We start from the raw sequence: 24,638 nt of genomic DNA on the forward strand, positions 1-24,638 counted from the left end.
TCACCTAGCAGAGATAGTTGGTGCAGTAATAGGGGCAGAAACCTCCAGGATCCAACATATACTAATGGGTTAAGGATTTCCTTCTAATGGCGAAGTAACGTATTGGGTTAGTGCTTTGATGCTTCACCTCTAGAATCAGCCTAGGATAGTGGAATAACGCTTCAACTCTTGTCTGCACATTGGGAATGTACTGAAATCAGGTTTTGGGTATTTGGAAAGGTTAGGGTCCCGCGATGCAAAAAAATGTTCCAGTCATACCCTCTCGAGTGGACTTAGAAGATCCATTGGCACCATTCAACGAAGAACATGGGGGTTCCCCCAGTGTTCTGGCCAATATTTGTCCCTCAACCACCACCTCCAATACAGACGATCTGGTTATTATCAAAGCAAAATACTGTGCATGCTGGAAATCTGAAATTAAAACGGAAAGTGCTGGAAATACTCAGTCCTGAAGCAAAATCATGTTCGACTTGAAACATTGGGCGGGGTCATCCGGTCCTGCACCAACCCCGCTCCCCCCCCCCCAACCCCCACCCACTGCGAGCATCATCGCAGGTGGGATAGAAAATTTGACAGACCGGCAAAAGGCCTGTTGGCTTTGGAAGGGAATTGCCAATCCCGAGGTGGTCAGGACCGGCAAATCCCACCTGCTAATTCTGCTTCTCTCTGCAAGATGCTGCAGAACCTGCTGAGCCTTTCCGGCACTTTCTGTTTTCATTCTTGGTCGCCATCAAATTGGCTGTCACGTTTCCGACTTTACAACAGCACTTCAGAAAACCTCTTTGAGTGGAATGGGCCTACGTTCCCTGGAGTTTAGAAGAATGAGAGGTGATTTCATTGAAATAAATCAAATTGTGAGCGGGCTTGACAGGCCAAATGCCTAGAGGTTCTTCCCTCTGGCTGGCAAGCTCAGAATTAGCCTCAGGATAAGGGATTTGGAGCCATTTATGAATTAGAAGGGCAGAAATTTCTTCACTCAGCGGTTTGTGAATCCCTGGAATCCTCCACTCCAGAGGCCTGTCAGTGCTCTGCTGATGAGTACATTAAAAACTGATACATAAATATATATACATTTTTGGAAATGCAAGGAATCGAATGATAGGGTGGAAAGAGGTATGAGCGTAGTCTGATCTTATAGAATAGTTGAGCAGGCTCAAGGGGGCCTCATGGCCTACTCCTTATGTTCGTATAAATTTCATTATGTACCCGGATGCCCGGAGGTTGTGCAAGGTGCTATATAAATGCAAATCTTTCTTTTTTGTATATCTTGTTTTAAAATAAATGAAAGAATGCAGTATAAATGCGTTGAAGAGAAATTAAGATGTTTTTCTGGACTAAATGCTTAAGGGACATAGTGAGAATGTAGACAGGTGAAAAGAAATCAACTAAATTTACCAATGTAGCATTTCAGTTCGTAGAAACATCGAAACTAGGAGCAGGAGGAGGCCATTTGGCCCTTCGAGCCTGCTCCGCCATTCAGTATGATCATGGCTGATCCTCTATCTCAGCGCCATATTCCCGCTTTCTCTCCATACCCCTTGATGCCCCTAACATCCACAAAAGTGCAGTGGCCAGTGGCTGCCAACTCAACGTTATTAGAACTGGCCGAAAGGCTGGAAGCCAACGTGACCCTTGGGAAAGAATTCGAACTTGTTCTGCATCCGGATGTCTGCTTCCTGTTTTAGCATTGCAGCATAATGGTCGGTGGGCAGCAGTGGTGCATGACCTTGCAGCCCGGGTCTATCAGGATGCACTCACAACCATTTTTCATCTCCGGTTTGAGACAGGGCATTGGATGTGGCTGGGCATGACAGAAGGAATTTAATTAAGGCGGAACAAGAAGTTAGCGGACGATACTGAAGCCTCCACTCTGCAGAATGTTGAGCAAAGGGCAAAAGCGTCCCGGATTTGCACAAGGTGCAGTGGTGGGTGGGAAAACGGATGTGATTTGACTTCGGTCCATGTGCGCCGAGCAAACGGTCGGAATGACGCACGCACGGATGTGATTTGGGCTATAGAGAAAAAGCAGCAGAGTGGGGCTAATTGGATAGCTCTTTCAAAGAGCTAGCACAGGCTTTTTGTGCTGTATCATCCTGCTCCCGCCTCGTTAAATACGCAGCCACAGGAAACACAACATCTCACTGGCGGGCGGCCTCCAATCTGCCCGCCACTCCATTACCTTGCCGTTTCCTCACACAGGGAGCCATATTTACACTGCAGCCACATGCCACGACTCAATGCTGACAGCCCAGGACTGCTCTGGTGAAGACACGGCCCCAAAAGCCAAGGAGACTGCGGTTCCCCGATTCAGTGAGGCATCTCCGGGACGCCTTCTGGACGCTGTGGAGGCCCACCGCAATGTCCTCTACCCTTGCTCTGGCCACAGGAGGCCCATCAATCTCACTGCTCAGGCTTGGAAGGCAGTGGCAGTGGTGGTCAGTGCCAACATTGCACACATAAGGTTGGCCATCCAGTGCAGAGAATGGATGAATGACCTGCTCCCCGTGGCTAGGTTAATCCAACCATCCCATCACTCTAAACTCACACACACCCACAAGGCCACCACACATTCACTGGCATCTCACTCACTGCCAGCTCATGGGACATCCCCACTCACTCTCTTAAACACACCCTCACATCTGGCCTCATCTCCTCTGGAGACTGCCTCCTCAACCAGCACCATCTTGAGGCCACTTTCACAGATCAACACGCACCCCCACACACACCCTGGTATAGCCCCCTTCCCCAGTAAAGCCGACAATCTCTTCCCTTGCCTGAGGTTATTTCTTCCCATTCCCCAAAGTTTTACTGGAATTGAATTCCCAGGGTCGAGTTTTCTTGGTTGGGGCGGGGGGGGAGAGTTGAAAAGAGATTTCTACCTGAAGAGCCAATCTGTGTTATTTGTTCCAGTTCCACTTACCTACTCTCTCACTGAATCGCTTAATCATTTCGGGCAGAAATCTCATTGTTGAACCTCCCCCAATCCAGAATTCATGGATGAACCTGATCTGGGATTCTGGCTTATTTCCAGTCCATCCCAAATTCCAACTGGGGTTGATTGGGTATGAGAATCTTCTATCCAAATCCTAAATGTGTGTTCCAGGAACTCTACCCTTTACACCTTTGTTAGGCCCAAGTCATTCACTGAGCATTTGCATGAGCTATATTAAGGATACAGTAAAAGCCTCAGACAAAGGGAATTAATTAGCAGGCAGGGAAACACTGTGTTATTAGACCACATAGTTCAGGCTAGCCGAGCAGTCAAATTTAACACCTAACAAATTCACACAGCAGGAATAGTCATAGGATCTCAGGGGTATAAAGGACTGAATGAGATCATTGCAATTCATCTGGCCCATTCCAATAAGAGGAGTCGAAATATATGCACTAATTTACCCTGAACTGTTCTAAAGCCATACACTTGGACTGATGTCCTTTGACCTAGTCTTTTAGTAATAGTTTATTAATTCTTCTATGGAGTGACTACACTTCAAATGTGCCCCATTGGCTGTAAAGAAAGAAAGACTTGCATTATACACAACCACCGGACATTTCAAACCATTTTACTTTTTGAAGTATAGTCCGCATTGGAATTTAGATAAGTTGCACTGAACAAACCCCCAACAACAGTATTTTGATAATAACCAGATAATCTGTTTTTGTGATGTTTATTGAGGGTTAATTATTGGGCAGGAAACTGGGAATAACTCCCCTGCTCTTCTTCAAAAGAGCCTTATCCGAAAAGCTTTACCTCCTCACTCAGTACTGCATTGAAGTATCAGCCTTGATTTTTTGTGCTCAAGTCCTGGAGCCTTATGGGTGGAATTTTACAGCCCTATCGTGACAGGGGCGGGGCCATAAAATGCAGCGAGCCATTCAAAATTCCATTGACTGTAAAATGGTGCCGGCGTAAAATTCCGCTCTGTGAGTCAGAGGTGAGTGTGCTAACTGTGCTACGGCTGACAATAAAGTGCTTTAGAATATCCTAAGATCATAAAATATTGCTTTATAAATGCAAGTCCCTTATTTCTTGAAAAGAAACGCGCAATCTTCTTTTTTAGAAACTCACAGCACATTAGCTCTGCCATAACTTTATATGAACAATCGTCCATGAACACTATCATACTACAGAATCACCTTGTGAACAAGAATGCAATAGCATAACCAGAATGGCCAAGCAGTGTTCAGAGTCTCAAACCGAATCCACTTTAATGGAAAGTCAATTGGCATTTTTTGAAGCATTAATCAGAAAGCTTTATTAATAAATTGGGACAGTAGTTTGCATAAAAGTAGACACCCCCTGGCTTTACTTTCTCTATAAGCGATGACTCTGTTCGTGCCAATGCAGCTGGAGGTGAGGCTGGAAAGGGAGAGTGACTCAATACAAGGCTACAAATTGATGGAACACATCAGGCTTGTCACTTACCATTGTCATGTGGGTACAGTAGTTTCCACTGGGATTTTAGCTTTTGACTGCTGTGCTATAAAGCAAAAATCCACTCTACTTAACTCAAATCAGTTGAATATTTCATGTTGAATTTCAGATTAGCTGTGATAACAACATGGTTTCATACATTGCTTCAACTGTGGTTAGGGCTGAATGTTAATTACTGAACTCTAACTGTGGATCCAGGATCCTATTAACCCTAGGCGCTTATGTTTTTTAATCACACAGTTCTCTGTGATTGATTTTTTTTTGTTAAAAATGTTACCCTCTTGACAAGGAAGAGCTAGAGGGACAGGATCCAACAGGATGGAAAGTGGTGGGGAGCCGAAAAAGGTTGAAAGGGAGAGGAACAATTCAGTTCATGGGATAACATTTACGATGGCCACAGAGAGGGAGACTTTCTTGAATAAAATTAAATGGAAATCATGGAGAACTATAACAAAGGATTATAAATTTACAAGTAACACTAGAGATGAAGATTTGGCATCTAAGTAGTGCCTTTTTGTCTCAAAGCACTTTATAGGCAATGACTTATTTTAAAGTGCAGTTACAGTCATTTTGCATCGATACAAGTAGCTATTTAAGTTAAGGTGGTCCAGACCCAACAGAATAAAATAGATAAATACCTGATAAAAGAAATTAAGATTTCGGGGGAAAGAATAGAGAAAATAGATGAGAGTTAATGGGCCAGGTTTTGCTGAAAATATAGTGGTGTTTGAATGGTGCAAGTTGTTATTAATGTGTAAACTGATCAGCAACTTGTGTTGCAGAAGAGTTACCCAGTGAATTACAAATTTACACAAGTTGCTAGTTGATTTGCCCCACTCTGTCATTAGATTAGAACTTCAAAAGGACATTGACACATTGGTGGAAAGAACAGATAGGTGGCAGATAAAGTTCAATGCGGAGAAGTGTGAGGTGATGCACTTTGGCACAAAGAACATGGAGAGTAAATAAAGGATACTATTCTGAAGGGTGTGCAGAAGCAGAGAGACCTGGGTATATATGTACAAAGGTCATTAACAGTGGCAGGACAGGTAGAAAGAGCTGCTTCTAAATCATACAGTATCCTAGGTTTCATTAAAAGGGACATAGAGTACAAAAGCAGGAAGGTTATGATGAACTTATATAAGACACTGGTTAGACCTCAGCTGGAGTATTGTGCACAGTTCTGGGCGCCACATTATAGGAAGGATGTGAACGCATTGGAGAGAGTGCAGAAGAGGTTTATGAGAATGGTTCCAGGGATGAGTTATGAGGAAAGATTGGAGAAGTTAGGACTGTTTTCCTTGGAGAGGAGAAGGCTAAGAGGAGACTTGATAGAAGTTTTCAAAATGATGAGGGGCCACGACAGTGTAGATAGGGAGAAACTGTTCCTGCTCATAAATGGATGGAGAACCAGAGGGCACAGTTTTAAAGAAGCAAATGCGAGGTGAGAAAAAACTTTTTCACACAGCGAGTCGTTAGGGTTTGGAATGCACTACCTGGAAGTGTGGTGGAGGCAGGTTCAATTGAGGCTTTCAAGAGGGCTTTGGATGATTATTTAAATAGAAACAATGTGCAGGGTTACGGGGAAAAGGCAGGAGATTTGCACTAAGTTAAAATGCTCGCGATGGGCACGATGGGCTGAATGGCCTCCTTCTGCACCAAAACAATTCTACGATCCTGTGAGCTTCACAAAAAGAATATCTTGCACTTAGCCTCCCTATGGCCAGAATTCTCTTTTTGGCATGTGGGGCTGTGTGCGGTGACACCGTGCGTGCGTCATTCCGACCGTTTGCTCGGCGTACATGCACCGAAGTCGGCTACACGCCTGCCAAGCTGTCAAAGGCCTGTTAAGGCCATTAATAAACTAGCTAACGTCATTGTCAGGACTGCCCGTCCAGCCTTAAGGTTGGTGGGCAGGCAAAGAGCGCGTTTTTCATGAAACCTCATCCATGGGCGGGATGAGGTTTCACGAAGGTTTTATTAACTAAATAAAATTTGTTATCAAAATTCATGAACATGTCCCGGCTCGTGTGACAGGGGACAGGTCTGAATAATTTATTTTTTTCCCAATCTTTATAGCTGAACTTAGCTATAAAGCTCTGTGCCTCAGGGAGATTTCTGCTCTCTTCACACCCCCCTCCCCGCCCACACAGGTAACTATCGAACACACGTCACGCTGGGTGGGATTTAATTGGCCCGTCCATGTAAAATAGTGGTGCACAGCCGATTGCGGGTGGTGATTGGCTTCACGCCTGCCTTTGCCCACTCCTGACCGGCCCACCCAACGGGGAGAAAATTCTCCCCTATGTTTTTTATGAAACATAAAAATTGCTGTGCGTATTTATCATTCCTCACAAAAATGTTGAGTTGTAATTATTGGAATAATTCATAACAATTACTGAACAACATCCCTTGCACAGAAAGTGAACAATTATAAGTGTGGAGTCTCGTTTCCTCAGGATGCAAATTATTTTAGAAGCTTTTAACAATTCCAAATTTTCATTCTTAAAATTTTGTTTGATTACTTTTCCTTTCTGCGCAATCTCTCTTTCCCTCTTTTCGTTCCTTCCCCCTATGCCAGATTTAAGATTGAATTCTCACTCCAATTCGCTGTCCTTCCCAGTTTGGTTTTCATTCCAAAATCCCATTGCTTAAGGAGATTGACTGTGTTTGTCCTGTTGTTCTCCAAGGTCTAAGATGCTCCCCTGCCCTTGTCACACCATTCTCAGCTTGCACTTCAAATGTTGAAATCTAAACATGCTTGAACAAGTCTAACTAATGGGTCATGAAGCAAGATGCTCTGCTCCAGAAAAATCTGTCACATCAGCTCTGTTGCAGAACTTTCATCATCGTAACCTTGAATGGCCTCCTTCTGTTCAGAACTTTTAATCAAAGAACATAGGAAGATAGAAAATAGCAGTAGGATTAGACCATACAGCCACTACAGCTTAGTCCACCTTTCAATGCATTCATGGCTGATTTGGGCTTCAGCTCCACTCTCCCGCCTGTTCCTCATGTTCCTTGATTCCCTGAAAGACCAAAGATCTGTCATCTCAACCTTAAAAATATTCAACAATGGAGCACGCACAACTCTCTGGGGGAGAGAATTCCAAAGATTCACAACCCTTTGGATGAAGAAATTTTCCCTTGTCTCAGTCCTAAATGATTGCCCCTTATCTTGAGTCTATGTCCTGTGTTTAGACTCCCCAGGCAAGGGAAGCAACCTCTCAGTGTCTACCATGTAACTCCCCTTCTGAGTCTTGTATGTTTCAATGAGATCATCCCACATTCTTGTAAACTCCAGAGAATATAGAACCAATTTACTTAGCCTTTCATCATAGGACAGCTTTCTCACCGAAGAGACCAAGCTAGTGAACATTCGCTGTACCGCCTCCAACGCAAATACTTATACATGAAGACCAAAACTGTACAATATTCCAGGTATGGTCTCAACAAAGCCCAGTACAATTGTAGCAAGACTTCCTTGTTCTTGCACTCCAGTCGCTTCGCCGTAAAAGCCCCAACATGCCATTTACCTTTTTAATTGCTAACTTTCTGTGTTCCTTGTGTGAGTACACCAAGGCCAGGCTTGGCCTAAATAGCCAAGTGGTTATGGTACTGGGCTTGTAAACCCCAGATCAAGAGTTCATTTTCTTAACAATCTCGTTGAGGCAATTGTGAATTCAGTTTGTTGCTTGACACTGAGGAGAGAAGGTGTGTGTTGTTGGTGCTCCTCAGTGTTTCTGTGACTGATACTACTGCTGCTTTGGGGTTGTTGCTGCTCCAGTGCTGCTGCTGCCTTGCCCCTGTTTGAGCCAAGGGAGATAGAGGGAGAGAGGAACAACTGCTGCTGCTTTGGGGTTGTTGCTTCTGCTGCTGCTGTTGCTGCTTCTGCTGCTGCTCCTCCAGTGCTGCTGCTGCTGCCTTGCCCCTGTGGTGCCAAAGGAGAGAGAGGGAGAGAAGAGAACAGTTGCTGCTGTTGCTGCAGGACAGGAAGGCCAGGAGGCCAGGACTGAGTTGAAAAACAACATCCTAGGTGGGTGTCTGAACTGTGTATTTTTGTTTAAGGTGGGGGCAATTAAGGACTGTGTTTTGTAGGGGGAGGCAAGAAGACTGCCAGAGGAGTTGGGGAAGGAAGAGAGGGAGGGTGTGTGTGTGTGCTGAAACCATCTTTCTGCCACCCCTCCCCCCAACCCAGCCCTTTTCCCAGTAAGGCCAGCAGTAGCTGGTGAAGACATCGCCTCCCCCTGCCTGAAGAACATCAGGCCCCCACCCACCGTCCATCCACCATCGAGGACACCCACCTGGACATTTACCTCTTTCCCTCCTGTGCCTCCCTGTCTTTTACTCCTCTCCCTCCTCTCCTCTCCTGCCTAAAAGAGTGGAGGTTGTTTCTACCTCTCTCCCCCACCCCCTTTCCTCAAACAAAATGGCCAATCCTTCCCGGGGTGGGCGTGGCTCTGGCCCTAAGGCCAATTCACCATCGCCTGTGGCCGGGCCCTCGAGGGCTAATGTGGAGGCGGTTTTGTCACCGGTGGCAGGGCCTCAAAAAAAGAAAACCTATGCGGGGGTGGCTGCTTCTGCAGCTCCAGCTGCTCCTGCTGCCCTGTCACCATTCCACCTCCTCACCAGGGCCCTTGGGGTAAAGAGCTATGCTCACCCTGAAATGACAATAGAGGCCTGCGTAAAGGCTATGGCTGGGGTCGTCGGCCCCTCAGCCATTGTCGCGGCCTCTAAAATGTATGGGAAGGCCATATTCTTCTTGAGGTCCGAGCAGGCGGTGCACCTCGCCCTGCCAAAAGGACTCACTGTGGGTGGGACTTTTCTGGCGGTGGATCCCCTTGAGGCCACCGCCCAGAGAATTATTATTTCGAACGTCCCACCTATTCTATCCAGTGAGTTCCTCCTCCCCCACCTTAATAAACTGGGGGAGGTCAGGTCGGGGGTTGCACCAATCCCGCTCGGCCTCAAAGACTCGGCCCTCCGCCACGTGTACTCCTTCCGGCGCCAGGTATTTGTCCGCTTGGCCCGGGAGGAGTGCCTGGAGGGGGCCTTCATTATCAATTTTGAGGGGACCGCCTATCGGGTCTTCTGGACCGTGGAGGGCGTGCGGTGCCATGCTTGTAAGGAGGCGGGGCACGTGAGGAAGAACGGCCCCGCCTCCAAGGCCACGAGCCCCACCCAAGCGGCTGTGGCTGGCACTGCCCCTCCTCCCCCCGCCACCACTCCATCTCCCTCCCTGCAAGGGGAAGCGACGCCGGCGGCCACTGCCATCTCAGCTGCCGGTGAGGCGGGGGGAGAGCCCCCGCACCGTAAGAAGGCGCGGACGAAGACCTGCAACCTGGAGGCGGCCCCTGAAACGCCCCAAAGCCCCCAGACACCTGCAGGCACCGGCTCGGGGGTAAAAACATCATCCGGCCCCGGCGTCGTGTCCGCGTGTGCTCCCGGGTCCGTGGGCGCTAAGGCACCAAGTGCTGGGCCCGGCGTCGTCCCTGCGCGTGCTCCCGGGGCCGGCGGGGAAAAGACGCGGGACCCCGAGCCGGGGAATCAAACATCCAAAACCCAGAGGGTGGAGTGTCCGGGAGGGCTGGACAAGGAGGAGGGGGCCTCGGAAATGGAGGTCTCCCTAGTCCCCAGCCTGACCCGGAAGAGACGTCATGCTTCGGAGGAGGAGGTGGGTGATGCCCAAACTGAAGAAGTTGGGTGTGTCCCTTCCCCCGATGAAGAGGTGGTGGCGTCTCCACCAAGTAAAATCTTGCCCTGTCCTCTGGGGGAACTCAAAACCCCTGCACCTACTCCCACCACTGTTACCCCTGTCAACCTGCTGCAGTCCCCTGAACAGGGCCCCTCGGGGGTCACTGAAGGCACCTCCCTTGAGGTGGTGCCCGACTCAGGAACCCTCGATACCCCCGAGGTACCCTCTGGCTCGTCGGGGGACTGTAGCTTTCAAAATTTAAAAAATGTTAACGGGTCATTGGGTGGAGGCGAAAAGGAAGGCCTTCCCGCTCCCTCCCAAACCTTAGCACCGGGCGTCCTAGTTTTAGGTCAGGAGCTTGTCCTGAGCTCCCTGGACGACCCGGTGCCAGGAGGAGAGCGGGCATCAGAACTGCCGCTGCCCTCTGACCCAAAACCTTTAGAGGAGACCAGAGAGGACCCCTCTGGCCTTGATCCTGGGGGTGGGATCGAGGTACAGGTGGGGCCAGCTGGCAGCTCCGAATCAGCCCCTGTACTCAATGCGGGGGAGGGGTCGGAAGCTGGAGGCGACGACCTGGAGGAGGACGGGGTGTCCGTGGTGAGCACTGGAGATTATGCTGAGTCACTCTCAAGCGAGGCGGTGGATCCCCTGGTGCCCTCCACTGACTCCCCCCTCATCCCCCCAAGGGAACTCCGGGACTTTTTGGCGAGTCATCGCGGTCGCCGAGACAGGGTTCAGTTGGCCTTGGACCGGTGGCATTCTTTTCCGCTGGTGTTCTGGTTCACTCGCGAGGCTCTCAAGTCTCCCGAGTTGGATAGGAATGCGCGGCGGAGGGTCCAAACGTTTCTCGCTGGGCTCCTGAAGGAGAGGAAGGACTAAAAAGTCCTCTTCTTCTTTTTAATGACTTAAGGTGAAGGTTTGATGTACCTTTGACAATGAAGACGACTATAGCCAGCCTCAACATCCGCGGCAGCAGGGGCGCACAGCGCAGGTTCCAGAACTTCTCGGTCCTCAGGGACGGGAAGTATGCTTTGTGCTTCCTGCAAGAAACCCATACCGTTCCGGGAGACGAAGCCACGTGGCTCCTGGAGTGGCGAGGGGGGGTCTACATGAGTCACCTAGCCTCCAATTCGGGCTGGGTGGCTATCTTGTTGGCCCCGCTTTTTCAGCCGGAGATCTTGGGGGTCAAGGAGCCAGTGCCAGGCCGGTTGCTGCACCTGACTGTGCGTCTGGGGGGGGGGTGCTTCACTTTGTGAATGTGTACGCTCCCCTGGGCACGCAGCAGCAAGCGAGCTTCTTTGAAGAAGTGTCCACTCATCTCGGCTCCATCGACGCTGGCGAGTGCATCGTCCTCGGGGGGGATTTCAATTGCACCCTCGGGGTCCGGGACCGTCACGGTACCCCGCACTGCACGCGAGGTGTGAGTAAGTTGCGGGACCTGGTCAGGTCCTTCGACTTAGTGGACGTCTGGCGAAATCTCCATCCTGACTCCAGCGTGTTCACCTTTGTGTCACCTGGAGTCGGAGCGTCCAGACTCGACCGCCTTTACGTTTCGAAGGCGTACGTGTCCTGCATTCCGGCTGCTTCTATACAGCAGGTTCCATGCACGGACCACCGTCTGGTGTGGGCGGAGCTCACTTCGTTCTGCGCTCGGACGGGGTCCGCGTACTGGCATTTTAATAACCTGTTGTTGGAAGACCAGTGGTTCCTGGACTCGTTCCGTCGCTTCTGGGCCGGCTGGAGAAGGAAGCGGGGAGGCTTCCCCTCCTTGAGGCTATGGTGGGACGTGGGCAAGACTCACGTCCGAGTTTTCTGTCAAGAGTACGCGAAAGGGTCGACAAAGAGACGCAAATCCAGGGTCGAGGAGTTGGAGAAGGAGGTGCTCGACCTGGAGGCGCGTCTCCGTCAGCCCGACGCAGACCCGGCCCTGCGGTCAGTGTACGATGAGAAGAAGGGCGCGCTGCGGGACCTGCAACTGGTCGGGTCTCGGGGCGCATTCGTGAGGTCGCGGATCCGGTTCCTCAAGGAGATGGACCGCGGCTCCGCCTTCTTCTACTCGCTGGAAAAAAGGCACGGGGTCCGTAAGCAGCTCTTTACGCTGCTGGCCAACGACGGATCCCTTGTCTCGGATCCGGAGGGCATCAGGGCCATTGCCCGAGATTACTACACTGCCCTGTTCTCTCCGGATCCGTCCAGTGAGGAAGCTTGCAGAGTTTTGTGGGAGGACCTGCCGCAGGTCGGCCCGGAGTGCGCCGGAAAGCTCGACTCCCCTATAAGTCTGGGGGAGCTGACCGGTGCACTCGACGGTCTTTCTAGGGGCAAAACCCCGGGACTAGATGGGCTCACCGTGGAGTTCTTCAGGGCGTTCTGGGACATCTTGGGGAGCGACTTCGCGGGGGTCCTGGGGGAGAGCATTGCTACCGGGGAGATGCCCCTTTCGTGGCGCAGGGCCGTGATTGCCCTGCTGCCGAAGAAGGGGGATCTCTGCCTTCTAAAAAACTGGCGCCCGGTCTCCCTCCTCAGCACGGACTACAAAATCTTCGCCCGAGCCATGTCTTCTCGGCTCGGCACCGTGCTGGACCACATGATCCACCCTGACCAGTCCTACACTGTCCCGGACCGAACCATTTATGATAACATCCATCTGGTCCGGGACATCGTCCACCATTCCCAGAGGGCTGGTCTGTCGAGCGCCTTCCTGTCTCTCAATCAGGAGAAGGCGTTCGACAGGGGGGATCACGAATACTTACTCGGAACTCTGCGAGCTTTCGGGTTCGGGACGCGTTTTGTCACCCGGATCCGACTTCTGTACACCGCCGCGGAGTGTCTAGTGAAGGTTAACGGGTCCCTGACGGCGCCCCTTCTCTTTGGGAGAGGGGTACGTCAGGGCTGCCCCCTGTCTGGCCAGTTGTATTCTATTTGCGTGGAGCCTTTCCTGCGCCTCTTGCGGAGGAGGTTGTCGGGATTGGTTCTGCACGGGCCGGGCATCGGGGTGGTCCTTTCGGCTTACGCCGATGACGTGCTCCTTATGTTTAGTGACCCGGCTGACCTGCGGAGGGTGCGCGAGTGCCAGGAGGTCTACTCTGCCGCTTCTTCTGCCAGGATCAACTGGGGTAAATGTTCTGGACTCCTGGTCGGTCAGTGGCAGATGGATCCCCTACCCGAGGAGCTCAGGCCTTTCACCTGGAGCAGGACCAGCCTCCTCTACCTGGGGGTCCATCTCTGCCCCGCTGAGGAATCCTGGCCGGCAAACTGGCAGGAACTGGAGACGAAAGTCACCGCTCGCCTGCGGCGCTGGACAGGACTGCTCCGAGTGCTATCTTACCGAGGTCGAGTTCTGGTCATAAACCAGCTGATCGCCGCCATGTTGTGGTATCGGCTGGTCACTTTGACCCCTCCCCCGGACTTTGTCACAAGAATCCAGAGATTGTTAGTCGACTTCTTCTGGGACAAAAGATTGCACTGGGTCGCTGCCGAGGTTCTGAGTCTCCCGCTTAGGGAGGGTGGTCAGGCGCTAGTGTGCCTATGCACACAGGTGGCGACTTTCCGCCTTCAGACCCTGCAGCGATACCTCTACGTCGAGCCTCCTCCTAGATGGTGTGCCCTGACGACGTATTTCTTCCATCAGGTGCACGGCCTGAATTATGATGTGCAGCTCCTGTTTATAGAACAGCTGGGCCTCGGTGGCTCCTTGCAGGCATTGCCCGTCTTTTACCAGGACCTGATCAAAGTCTGGAAAGTGGTCGCCTCGCAACGCAGCTCTCCCCCGTCAGGAGTAGCGGCTATCGTCAGAGAGCCGCTGCTCAGGAATCCGCCCCTCCGTCCTTTTCAGTGGTTGGCGGAGAGGAGTGCTGTGGCCACAGGGGTGACCAGGATCGGGGACGTGCTGGGTGGTGGAGGACTGGGCTGGATGCTCCCGCAGGAGTTGGCGGAACGCGCATCTGTGAGTGTCCAGGTCGCAACCGATGCCATCCAAGACCTGAGAACGGTCGTGCTCGGACCCGACGTTATTTTGGGTCTTGAGGTGGCCCAGGTGCGCGGTGGTCTTCCGTCTGAACGTTCCCCTTTTTCGGATGGAATTCCACATTGGCCCCAAGCCCCGAACACTCCCTCGGGTGCACTGCAATATGAGCCGCCTCGGGGACATACCCTCTGTGCCTTTTGGCACGGCAAAGAGGGGCTTTTTGTACGGACTGCTGCTGCACACTTTCCATTTTCTCGCCCTTGTCCGCTGCCCGGATACGCCCTGGCGTGCCTTGTTGCCGTCCGGCGGCGGAGGCCCCTGATGGGAGGCCCTCTATGGAGGTGTCCTCCCCCTTTCTATCGGGGACCTGGGTTGGAGGGTGTTGCATGCAGCAGTCCCTTATAATAAGAGGATGCATAGGTTCACGGACTCTCAGGACACGTGCCCTTTTTGCGGTCTTATGGAGTCCGTGGACCATGTATACATAGGGTGTTGTAGGCTGCACTCCCTTTTTAGTTATTTGAAAAACCTTTTATTGATGTTTTGTTTGCACTTCAGCCCCACGCTCCTGATCTATGGGCACCCGGTGCGGAAGGGGGTCGGGAAGGAGGAGGACCTCCTCGTGAACCTGCTCCTGGGCCTGGCCAAGTTGGCCATTAACAGGTCCAGGCAGCGGGCGATCGACGGGGGAGTCCCGCCCGATTGTTTGTCCCTCTTCCGTGGCTACGTTCGCTGCCGGATGTCCCTGGAGAAGGAGCACACGGTGTCTGCTGGCACTCTCGAGGCCTTCCGAGCTCGGTGGGCACCGCGGGAATTGGGGTGTTTTGTTGACCCCTTTAATCACATTTTGATTTAAAGTTTGTAAGTTTCCTTTAAACTTTGTTCTTGGTTTTACAGCTGACCTGAATTAGGAGCTGTGCCTGATTTATCCCAATTTTGTTGATTTGGTTTTCATTTCAAAGATTATCAAGAGTTCAAATCTCACAATGGCAAACTATGAAACAATGTAACTTTATCTGAATAGGAACAGATGGAAACGTGTTTGTACTCGAAAGAGTTACACCAAGGCCAGGATTTCACAGGCCTGCCGCATCATGTCTCCTCCGGCGCCACTTAAATCTCCATTCTGTTGGGCGGGACCATCATACCCCAGCGGGCGGGAGGGGCCGTAAAGTCACTGGCCCAAGCCCCTCTGAACAAAGTCTATGAATAGTTATTGTACTGTAAAACACACATATATGTAACACTGCATTGAGTTGAATTTTATCAGTACCACTGCTTTACAAAGGAATGGGTTGGAATTTATACTCCAGATGACGCAAAACGTTTCACAGCCAATAAATTATGTTTAAAGTGCAGCCATCGCTGTTTTGCAGGTAATTGCCAATTTGTGCCCGGCATGGTTTCGTTAAAAGAAATGAAGATAAATCATCAGATGATCTGTTTTGTTGCTGTTTTGAGAGGAAAATATTGAAGACTTTTCTCTCTCTCTCTCTCCTCTCTCTCGCCTTTGAATAGAGACAAGTATAGTGTTGTAAATGGGTTGCAAACAGATTAGGTCATAGGCAATAAACCAGATCCCCAACTAAAGCCAGTTCAATCCATTTTTGTTGGCATCATTAAGCAGACAGGACTTGTTCCATTTTTCAACTCTGTTGAATGCTTGACCAAGAGCGGATCTGAAACAAGCTGCTGCCAATCTATTCTGTCTTCTGACTAGCAGGGGCAAGTGTTCTAGATGAGCTCATTTTCGACAACGCGCGTCAAGACCAAAAGAAAACTTAGCCTGAGACCTCTTCACACCCTCTTATTTACTGCAACTTATGTCCCTCACTTTTAGCTCAAAAAACCACCCCCCTCCCAGTTCCATGCATCCCTGTAATACCTAGAGGCTGTGGTGGTTTGTTAGTGCAAATCCCACACTAGCAGGTCATAAATCTAATCATTTGTGATGCTGGGGAGAAAAAAAATACTCATGAAAATGTCCCTCAGGAAACGTGTCCTTACCCAATCTATCTTACATGTACAACACAAAAACAGAATTACCTGGAAAAACTCAGCAGGTCTGGCAGCATCGGCGGAGAAGAAAAGAGTTGACGTTTCGGGTCCTCATGACCCTTCAGCAGAACTGTCTTACATATGCTTAGTTCTACGCAACCTAGTTGACTATTCTTGTCCATGGCAAAGATTGGGAGTGCCACAATTAACTTTAGTAACTGTGGACACGAGGTAAAGAAATCAGTCAGGATGCCCACTCCTTATCACTAACTAACGGCACTTTCTGGACTTTGGGCAAGAGCTGGCTTGGTTCTTATGGACTGATGCATTAAAGAACGGATTAAAGAGTAAGGATTTCCCGGTCGGTGAGCTGGGATGGGGGCGGGGCCCGTTCGCCGACGCGTAAAATGACGGGCGGTGTCATCGGGCGAAACTCTCGACTTCACCCCACCCCATTTAAATTTTCAGGTAGGTGGGGGCTCAGCAGAATCAGCTGTGGGCTCGCCAAACCTGTCAATGGCCAATTGAGGCCATTGACAAAGTCATTAGAGTCATTAGTGGACCTGGCGGCCCGAGATCTGGCGGTCATTAGATAAATCATGAAGCTTCATTCATGGGTGGGATGAAGTTTCATGTAAGCTTTTAAAAATGTAATAAAAGTGTATTTGAAAGTGATGGACATGTCCCAACTCATGTGACTGTGTCACATGAGGGGACATGTCAGGGAAATTCTTTTTCTTCTATTTTTCAGATTTTTTATTGTGGAGCCGATCTCCCTGTGGCAGCACTTAGCCTCAGGGAGATGAGTGGGCTCTTTCACGCTCATGTGAAAAAGAGCACACTCTTGGCTCAAGGAATCCCCACCCCCCCCCCGCCAACCCACACAGGGAGTGCACAGCGCTTCCTGGCGGACGTCACGCTGGGCGGGCCTTAATTGGCCTGCCCACGTAAAATGGCGGCGCGCCCCCAATCAGGGGGGGCCGATCGGAGGCGCACCTCCATGCACCTGCTCTTAAACCTCCCCCTACCAATGGTGGGGGGGTAGAATTCTGCCCATAGGATCTCACATATAAAGGACTATCACTTGGGTCAGGTAAAAGAGAGATGCCAAACCATTTCTTTCATTCTTTGATGGCATGTGATGTCAATGGCTAGGCCAGAATTTGTTGGTGCTCCCTAATTTCCCTTGAGAAGGTGCTGCCTTCTTGAACCACTGCAGTCCATGTGGTGTAGGGACACCTGCAGTTCCAGGATTTTGACCCAGCGACATTGAAGGAACGACGATATAGTTCCAAGTCAGGATTGTGTGTAACTTGGAATGGAAATTGCAGGTGGTGGTCTTCACTGACCCTCTAAATCAAGGGTTTTGAAGGTGCTTGTCAAAGCAGGCTTGGCAAGTTGCTGTAGTGTAAGTTGTATAAGGTACACACTGCAGCCACTGTGTGCTGGTGGTGGAGAGAGTGAATGCTCAAGGTGGTGGATGGGGTGCAGATCAAGCAGGCTGCTTTCTCCTGGATTGTGTTGAGAGTTGTTGGAGCTGCACTCATCCAGGCAATTGGGCAGTATTCCATCGCACTCTTGATGTGTGTCTTGTAGAAAGGTGGACCAGCTTTGGGGAGTCAGGAGGTGAATTCCCAGTCTATGACCTGCTTTTGCAACCACAGTATTTATATGGCTGATCCAGTCCAGTTTCAGATCAATGGAACCTCCAGGATATTGAAGATGGGGTTTTCAGCAAATGTAGCACCATTGAACATTAAGGGCAGGTGGTTTAAAAACAGAAAGTGCTGTAAAAGAACTTGGCAGGTCTGACAGTATCTGTGGAAACAATGCTTCAAGTCCGGTGTGAATACGAGTGTACAAGTATACAATTTAGGAGCAGGAGTAGGCCACTCGGCCCCTCTAGCCTGCTCTGCCTTTTAATAAGATCATGGCTGATCTGAATGTAACCTCAACCCCACATTCCCACCTACCCCCAGTAACCTTTTACACCCTTGTTTATCAAGAATCTATCTAGCTCTGCCTTAAAAATATTCAAGGACTCTGCTTCCACTGCCTTTTGACAAAGAGTTCCTAAGACTCACAACCTCTGAGAGAAAAAAAATTCTCCTCATCTCTGTCTTAAAGGAGCGACCCCTTATTTTTATACAGTGACCCCTAGCTCTAGATTCTCCCACAAGAGGAAACATCCTCTCCACATCCACCCTGTTGAGACTCCTCAGGATCTTAAATATTTCAATCAAGTTGCCTCTTACTCTGCTATACATTTTTAAAAATTCATTCATGGGGTGTGGGTGTCACTGGCTAGGCCAACATTTATTGCCCATCTCTAATTGCCCTTGAGAAGGCAGTGGTGAGCTGCCTCTTGAACTGCTGCAATCCATGTGGTGTAGGTACACCCACAGTGCTGTTAGGGAGGGAGTTCCAGGATTTTGACTCAGCGCCAGTGAAGGAACGGCGATATATTTCCAAGTCAGGATGGTGTATGACTTAGAGGGGAACTTCCAGGTGGTGGTGTTCCCATGCACCTGTTGCCCTTGTCCTTCCAGATAGTAGCAGTCGTGGGTTTGCTGCCTAAGATGCAGAAGGTGCTGCCTAAGGAATCTTGGTGAATTCCTGCAGTGTATCTTGTAGATGGTACACAGTGCTACCACTGTGAGTGGTGGAGGGAGTGAATGTTTGTGGATTGGGTGCCAATCAAGTGGGCTGCTTTGTCCTGGACAGTGTTGAGCTTCTTGAGTGTTGTTGCAGTGGACTCCAGTGAATACAAGACGAACCTGTCTAGCCTTTCCTCATAAGACAACCCCCTCATTCCTGATATTAGTCTAGTAAATCTTCTTTGAGCTGCTTCTGATGCATTTACATCTTTCCTTAAATAGGGAGACCAGTACCATACACAGTACTCCTCTTCTTCAGAACTGAGGGCTTTTATTTCAGACTTCCAGCAGGGCAGATGGTTATTGCCTGGCACTTGTTTGGCACAAATGGAACAGTATCACTGTAAGAGTCAACATCTTGAAGGGACAAGGCGAATCTGGTAAACATAAAAAGATGCCATTTGTCCTTTTGTGCCTATGCTGGCTCTGTGTAAGTGCCATGCACTTAATTCCATGCCCTTTTCCTTCCCTTTGAAATGCCCCACCTTTGTGGACGGCAACACAATGCACCTCCCAATAATTAATAACGCCTCTTCCAATCAGAGTCCGCTTGCCAACCAATTAGCACTCTCTTCACATACAGTATAAATTGTTGTTTTCAACCAATATTGGTATTCCTGCAACACGTCCTGATGTGTGCAAGACAAAAAGCTTCTTTTTTCAGCAAGAACCATTTGTGTAGAAAAGATTTCTCCTGGCCTCAGTGATGATCTTAACTTTGTGTCTGTCAGTTACCGAAAGAAAAAAGGAGAAAGGGGAAAGAAGATTAAAAAAAATCCCCTCCACTAGCCCCAGTCTTGAACATGGTAGAAGCCCTATTAGTTTACTTCTTGGAACACCAGCTCCTAAAGTGCTTTGCTTATTATGTGACTGTAGCGGAATTCACTCAATAAGGGTTTCCGTTGCAATCTAATTTTCTGCATCTCCCAAGAATATAATCTTCACTTCACTGCAGATAGCTGTTGATAAAGTTATTATCTATTGTGCACCAAGCAGTAATCCTATATTCCGCAGTATGCAGTAAAATGATGACTGTTTATAGCAACACAGAGCAATGTGTGTACAATTATAACGGATTACATCTTGAGGGAGGTTTGACTCCACAGATTCGGGATCACTACAATTATTGATACCAGTGCTGAATCTAACTAATTTGGTAAAGGCATTTGCACCTTAGACTACTAAAGCCACTTTGTTTGGTCAAAGTTAGAAAAGGGAAAGAACTTAGGTTTTATATGACGCCTTTCACAAGCTCAGGATGTAAAGGCGCTTTGCAGTCAATGAAGCACAGTTAGAATTGTAATGTAAGAAACATAGCGGTCAATTTGCACACAGAAAGCTCCCGCAAACAGCAAATGTGATAATGGCCAGAGCATACAGGAATACGAATTTAGGAGCAGGAATGGACCATTCAACCCCTCAAGCCTGCTCTGCCATTCAATAAGATCATATTGATCTGATTGGGGCCTCAGCTCCGCATACCTGCCTACCCCCGATAACTTTTGATTCCCTAGTTAGTCAAGAGTCTATCTACCTTTGCCTTAAAAATATTCAGCGACCACCCCCCCCCCACCCCAACCCCCCCCCCCCCCCCCCCCCCCCCCCCCCCCACCCCCCACTCCACCGCTGTCTGGGGAAGAGAGTTCCAAAGATTCATGAGAAAAAATTTCGTCTCATCTCCATCTTAAATGGGAGAACGCGTTATTTTAAAACTGCGTCCCCTAGCTCTGGTAAATCTGTTTTGGTGCCGTTACTTAAATTGGCCAGGCCAGCAGGGAAAGCTCTGCTGCCTTTTAAAAAAAAATGTGCTCGTTCATGGGATGTGGACATCGCTGGCTAGGCCAGCATTTATTGCCTGTCGCTAATTGTCCTTGTTCAGAGGGGATTTTTATGAGTCAACCAAATTGCTGTGGGTCTGGAGTCACATATAGACCAGACCAGGTAAGGATGTAAGATTTCCTTCCCTAAAGGGGGCATTAGTGAACCTTTGATTTAGTGCCATGGAATCTTTTAAGTCCAGCTGAGAGGGCAGATAGGACCTTGCACCTCGTCCGAAAGGCAGCAGCTCCGACACTGCACTAGAGTATCAGCCAAGACTTTTGCACTCAAGTCTCTGGTGTGGGACTTTTACAACACAACCTGTTGGCAGGGCGGTAAGTTGCTACCTATTGAGCCACGGTTGAAACAATTGCACTCTGGAATGATTAGTGCGGAGAATGCAGGGTAGTGGATGGCTCAAAGCAGATGCAGGGTTGGAGTGAGGTGGCTTTGATGCCGCCTGTGACACAGCTGGTTTGGACTTTGGGGTGCCTCCTCCCCGAACTTGCTGTGGTCGGGCCTATGGGTGCACGTGGTTACACCACCTCGTCCCACATGACCTGGGGTGTGGCACATACACTGGCCCAAGTGACCAGTTTTTTTTTGAGAGAGGAAGAAAAGGGGGTGTGGCACAGCTGGAAAAGAATGAAGGCTGGATCCAGGAGGTGGCAACAAGTACATGCCGGGGTGTTGCAGCTGGTTCTATCACTTAAGGTGACCGATTGACCAGAACTGGCCAGATGGTGCCCAGGGGTGTCACTGAGGGCTCAGCTAACTGATATTCTGGGGGATCCACAACATGAAGACTTTCATGAGCAGAGCAGAGGAGGTTCTGCAAAAATGCCCCATTTTAGTGGCGACCGTGCCTATGGAGCTTGGGTTGATCGGTCGCCGCTGTTGGCTGAAGACCAGGGTGCTAAATCCTCCGAGGAAAGGAGCTCAAATTCTACTGGGGAAAGCTCAGAGCTTTGAAGGATTTTGATCCTGGAACTGGCGCCATATATGCTAAGGGGACTGCCAAGTAAATTTATGAGATCTATCTTCGTTGTATCTACTATTTAAAGTGTAATTTTTAGCTTACGTTGATCTCAATTTCCCTATTTCTATTTTACTCTTTTCCAATGGGTATGCCATATGCCAATTTCCCTGTCAATTCATTTTTAATGAATGTTGATTTTGGTTTGATTGTTAAAGTAGAAGTTATTAAAAGTGAAACCTTGACCATTGCTTTTTTATTGGGGTCAGTCAGTGAATTTGGTTCTTTTAGTTTGTTGGTCTCCATGGGGATTATGAAATTAGACATAATCCTTTGCCTTTACAAAATCACAAAATCACACAGTGCAGAAGAGGCCCTTCAGCCCTTCGGGTCTGCACCGACAGATCTTTAATCATTCTTTTATGACTGGGAAACAAAGATGAAGTGTCAAGGTACATGGTGTATGCATTTCCATTGGAAAAGAGTAAAATAGAAAGAGAGGAAAATTGAGAAAGTTAGACTTTGATTTTAAAAGCCTGAAGATAGTCAAGGGAACAGATGAAGAGTTCCACAGTTTTGAGGCATGGGGTAAGAATGGGGTAGAGCATCCACTTAGGCAATGACAGAAAACCAACAGTACTGAAGGACCACCTGATATTCAGATATAACAGGCAACCCATGTGTTGACTGTTTTGTGCTACTGCTTAAGGTGACTGAATTATAATAAGCATGAGTGGGAATCACTTTGCGAGATAAGGTAAACTGAGTTATCATGAACTGGCGCTCCATTTTCCAACTCTCCTGAATTTTTTTTCCAGTGACTTGACTATCGCACAATTACACAATGACCCCCAGTGTTTCTTGCTATTGGTTTTGGGAAGTTGTTGAGACTGACAAGGTCATATTTATTCCCTATTCCTGGTTGCCGTGAAGGTTTTCAGATTGAACGGCATAGTGCAGAACATGAGGCCTGACCAGGTGAAAGTAGCAAGTTACCCTTCTCTGAAAGGCATCAGTGAACCAGCTGTTTTGTTGCTCCTTGTAACACCGGTTACTAAACTGAGTTTTTACATTTTGCTTGTCCTGTTCCATTGTGCTAATATATTACCGGATTTATCAAAGCCAATAACACAAATTTCCAAGTTTGGGTTAGGGACATATGACTGATCGGGAGTCATAGACAACTAAAATTCCATGCTCATAGTATTAGCATGTAATTTGGTTAATTAACTGCTGCATGTTTATTAGAAGTAATATTTTTAAAATATAACCTTGTTTCACTTCCTTGAAACTGTAAGGGAAATCATCCCAACAGATGGAGCGGGAGGAAGACAGGGAGAAGGAGATGGTTGGGGTTGGTAGATGGGCCAGTTTTATGAACATTGGAACAGGAGTAGGCCATTTGGCCCTCGAGCAGCATATTTTGCCATTCAATTACATCATGGCTGACCGATAAGCCTTGGTTCTGTAACCCTTAATACCATTGCCTAACAAGAACCTAACCACCTGAGCTTGGGCAAAAGAATCATAGGATCAAATTTCATGCTGAGGATTGCGCTGGGAGGAGGGGTGTTGTTATAATGGGATGGGGATGTTGGGCTAGAGAACCCATCATCTTCTCAATGCCCTCCAATCAAGCCCAGGGCAGGTCTTCCTGCCTGGAGGCCAAATGAGGCCCTGAAGTGGCTATCATGTTGCTAGTGCTGGTATTCCATGCACCATGTGGGCAAACTGCCTGGTAAACTGTGGTGGGGATGCTTGTGGTGGATCTCCCTTCCTCTTGGACACCCCATGCCCAACAGATGGACCCACCAGTGACCTGGACTGCCCCTGTGGGAAGGCGTCCCCCCCACCTTGGCTTTCACACTGACACCTTTCCCCCAATTCGCTGGGACCTCCCTGGCCCCAGCGATTCTGTTCCAACTCACCTGCTCGATCTCAGGCCTACTGCAGTACCAGCAGTAACCACTGCTCCTGGTGACTCTGTTGGTACCGGCAGCTCTTGGAAGTAGAATATCCACCCTTCAGGAGAAAGCCCGGCAGCAAATCACCACTGGTGGAGCTGGGACTCCTGACAGTCACCTGACTGCCTACTTGGGACTTTATCCCAACAGGCCTCCCAAAAATGGCCTTGGCAACGTTGTCACCAGCTCTGGGGGGGAGGCCTTTTGGCCCAGTGTGCCTGTGCTAGTTCTTTGAAAGAGCTATCCAATTAGCCCCACTCTGCTGCTTTTTCTCTATAGCCCTAGATATATTTATTTTCCAAGTATTTATTCAATTCCCTTCTGAAAACTACCATTGAACCTGCTTTAGCCACTCTTTTAGCCAGTGCAGTCCAGCCCTTTATATAATAGTGGTTCTTTCTCCCAGGCTGCTCTGTAGTTCAGTTCAATGCATGCAGAATACAACTCCACTTATAAATTTCAATTAATTTTCCCACAATCACTCATGATGATTAAATATTTGCTGCTCTGGATATTAACATTTTACATTTTACAACATCAGCGCAGGGGGAAAAGATATTTAAAAAAAAACACTGTTGTTAACATATGTCAAGGAGAAAAAGAAAAAGAAATGAAGTGTGTTAGATTACTGAAATTAATTATGTTAATTCTGCTCATTCAATTTTATTTGTTTAAAAATTATTAAAAAAGGAAGAATTTCAAGTTTGATGAATTTGAGGCTCAGAGCAGTTGAATTTTTTTTATTGCATTTTTACTTATGGGATTAAAAACAGATTTTTTTGTGTTAAATAACAGGCACTGGTGGAAAATAGTACATGTTACAGCTGCTTGGAAATGTATTGGAGCTGTCCTGCTCTAAAAGCTTTGAGTGTCTCCTGGTTTTGATGAACAGCTTCTTAAAGTGCTTACTCCTGTCTTTTCTAAAGCTCAGTGGCTTTTTTTCTCCTCTCCCCCTTGCAAAGGGATTCAGCTCCAACAGGCCCTAGAAACTGTCTGGGATGAAACCAGACCGTTTGCAACCCTGATGTCACATTTGATCCCAAGATGCACATCCGACCACATAGCCGTGTCATCGCTAAGATGGCTGTAACATCGGCCGACTTTACCACTGCCTCAGCTTATCTGCTGCTG

General features: G+C 48.7%; 1 protein-coding gene across 1 annotated transcript in view; it reads left to right on the forward strand.

The window, feature by feature from the left end:
- LOC121278030 (dedicator of cytokinesis protein 2-like) overlaps positions 1-24,638 on the forward strand; it is a 1,199,266-nt gene that overhangs the window by 117,430 nt on the left and 1,057,198 nt on the right. The window lies entirely within an intron of this gene.

The sequence above is a fragment of the Carcharodon carcharias genome, chromosome 1 (assembly GCF_017639515.1).
Source record: "Carcharodon carcharias isolate sCarCar2 chromosome 1, sCarCar2.pri, whole genome shotgun sequence".
Classification (NCBI taxonomy): domain Eukaryota; kingdom Metazoa; phylum Chordata; class Chondrichthyes; order Lamniformes; family Lamnidae; genus Carcharodon; species Carcharodon carcharias.